Source organism: Saimiri boliviensis, chromosome 16 (genome assembly GCF_048565385.1).
Source record: "Saimiri boliviensis isolate mSaiBol1 chromosome 16, mSaiBol1.pri, whole genome shotgun sequence".
Lineage (NCBI taxonomy): Eukaryota > Metazoa > Chordata > Mammalia > Primates > Cebidae > Saimiri > Saimiri boliviensis.
This window is the reverse complement of record NC_133464.1, coordinates 31,137,376-31,140,305: the sequence shown is the minus strand read 5'-3', so window position 1 is coordinate 31,140,305 and position 2,930 is coordinate 31,137,376. Positions and strand designations below refer to the sequence as shown.

The following is a 2,930-nucleotide window of genomic DNA, read 5'->3' as shown; positions in this document are numbered from 1 at the left end:
GATTCTTCCACCTCAGCTGGGACTACAGGAGTGTGCCACCATGCCTGGCTAATTTTTGTATTTTTAGTAGAGCTGGAGTTTCACTATGTTGGTCAGCCTGGTCTCAAATGCCTAGCCTCAGGTCATCCGCCTGCCTTGGCCTCCTGAAGTGTTGGGACTACAGGTGCGAGCCACTACTCCCATCCAGTTATTTTTCGTAGTTAAAAATTTTTTTCTGCTAAGACATCCTTAGCTTTCTTTTTATTTCCAATAGATTTAATGATACAAATATATATGAGGATATTGAATCAAAAAAAAAAAATCAAAAAAGTTTTCCCTAATTAACATGGTACACAGAAAGCTATTTCCAGATAGACTTACATCTATTTTTGTTTGTTTGCTTGCTTGTTTGTTTTTGAGGTGGAGTTTTGCTCTTGTTGCCCAGGCTGGAGTGCAACGGCCTGACCTCCTCTCACCAGAACCTACTCCTCTCAGGTTCAAGCCATTCTCACGCCCTGCCTCAGTCTACCGAATAGCTGGGCTTACAGGCATATGCCATCACACCCGGCTAATTTTGTGTTTTAGTAGAGACCAGGTTTCTCCATGTTGGTCAGGATCGAACTCCTGGCCTTAGATGATCTGCCCACCTTGACCTCCCAAAGTGCTGGGATTACAAGCATGAGCCACTGTGCCCAGCCTTGGACTTACATTTAAATATGAAATTAGATCAATAAAGCTTTTAGAAGATAACACAGGGGAATATTATAAGGAACTTGCCAGTGGCACCCTTCTTTTTTAAACAGAAAAAAAAGCATTATACAAAAAAATTACCAGCAAATTGGACCATGTGAAAGTCAGTACATCTAGTCATCAAAGAGCACATTAAGACTGTGAAGAGACAAGCCACAAGGTTAATGAAATATAGACTGTGTAATATTGACAATGTATTATTTGATATTTAATTTTTCTAAGAAAGTATTTAGAAACATTTTCAAAATAAGAAAAAGAAGACAAAGAGCTCAATAAAAAATAGGCAAAAGGCTTGAACAGGTGCTCATATAAGTATCTTCCCAATGAATCCTAAGCTTACCAAAAGATGTTCAAAGTTATTAGTCATCAAAGTGCAAATCCAAACACAATGAGACATATACCAGTGGCATATCTACTATTTTTTTCTTTTCAAAGCACTAAAATAATCAAGCATTGAAAACATATGGATCAACTTAAACTCTTATTGTCCTATTGGTAGAATGGGAAGTTGGAAATAAATATTAGAAAATGTTTTGCAGTATCTACTAAATTTGAACTCTGCCTTTCTATGACCCGGATCTTTTAGTCCTAAATAGAAATGCTTACATGTGTTCATCAAAGGACATTGACCAGAGTGTTGATAGATGCTTAAGTCATTATATATCTAAACTAGAAAAAAAATAGTCCATCATAATTGAATGTATAAATAAATCCTATTATATTAATATGATGGAAATCAGTTTGATAATGGAAACCAACTATTATTTGAATCAATACTTAAAAATGTTTTATCGATAACAAAAGCTATAAAATAATAATAATAGTAATAGCAACACTAGCATGTTTCTTAATTGCAATATGTTGACATAATCTAGAAAATTCTTAGAAAATCAGTACACAGAAACAATAAAATGGAATTTTGTTAATTTACCTTTTATGTGTCAGTATATACTTTATTTTCTTAACTGGGTTATTTAAGAAATATGGACATTTTTAACCAAAGTTAGATGTTAACTTTATATATTTCTAAAATAGTATGAAACTCTATACATTTGCAACAAATGTAATATAAAAACATATGCCACTTAGAGAAAAACAATTGGCAGCAAAAGGAACAAAAGCAAATGAAAAGCATAAAACAACAGAACTAAGACCAACTAGATTATTTTGATAATACTATACTGAAAAAAAACATTACACTGGGTCAAAAATTAAGTCCAAATGTAAGCTATTTACGGAAAATAAATGTAGAACAAATCTGCTTTGAAAGTGTAAAGTAATAATGTGGTGAAAAAAATGTGTCTCATAATTGCAAAGCAAAAGTATACATAGATAACAAATGTTAGATAATGTTAAAGTTAGAACAAAAATATTAACTTAGTCAAAGAAGATCTTGTATGTTTTTAGAGTGTAAACCATAGTGATTATGATGAAAAGAGAATAAGGATTAAATAGAACTGTAGGAGATAAAACTAAAAATGTGAAAAATTTAAAGACAAAGCCTGAAAAAGGGCATTAATAACAAGTCCAGTTTAACACACATCTCATAAATTGAGAGGTCCATCTCTCAAATATAAACACAACATTGAATTTCTGATAGCAATCAAAGTGAACTGAGATATACTTTTTGTTTCCAGAGCATTAATAGAAGATTTGTTCCAATAAGATCAATGTGCTTGCCTCTGTAGCACATATACTAAAATTGGAATGACACAGAGAAGATTAGTGTGGCTCCTGCCCAAACAGCTAAAAATAAAATTTAAAAAATGAAGATCAGTTAATACATACCAGTGGTAACCTAACAAAATCCCAGAATTACATAGCCACATTTTTAAATTGGGATATAAACCACTAGGTTAATAACGAAGATGAAAAATGATGAGAATGACATCTATAAATTGATATGGAGGGATTCTCGGGATATACGGTTAAATAGAAAAGAGAAATGTGTAAAATAGCATCTACAGCATGCTACCTTTCATGTATATACCTATGAAAGTCCTTGATTTCCCTAAGAACTTTTTATTTGCATTCATAATTTAGCTGTTTGGTGCAAGAGGCCTAGCTTGAGGCGTATCCTGGCTTTTCACATAACTTCCTCACTCAGCTTAATCATTTCCATCTTTTGATTTAAAGTTATTGACAGGAGACACTTCCTTTCACTTGAACACTCAGAGGCCATTGCAAAGTTACTAGTTGGA

At 32.9% G+C, this 2,930-nt stretch overlaps 1 non-coding gene across 1 annotated transcript; it reads left to right on the top strand.

The window, feature by feature from the left end:
- Window positions 1-2,401: 2,401 nt before the first annotated feature.
- Window positions 2,402-2,510, top strand: LOC120365809 (U6 spliceosomal RNA). The gene has a single exon (XR_005580656.1). It is a non-coding gene; the product is annotated as a U6 spliceosomal RNA (small nuclear RNA).
- The last annotated feature ends 420 nt before the right edge of the window (window positions 2,511-2,930 follow it).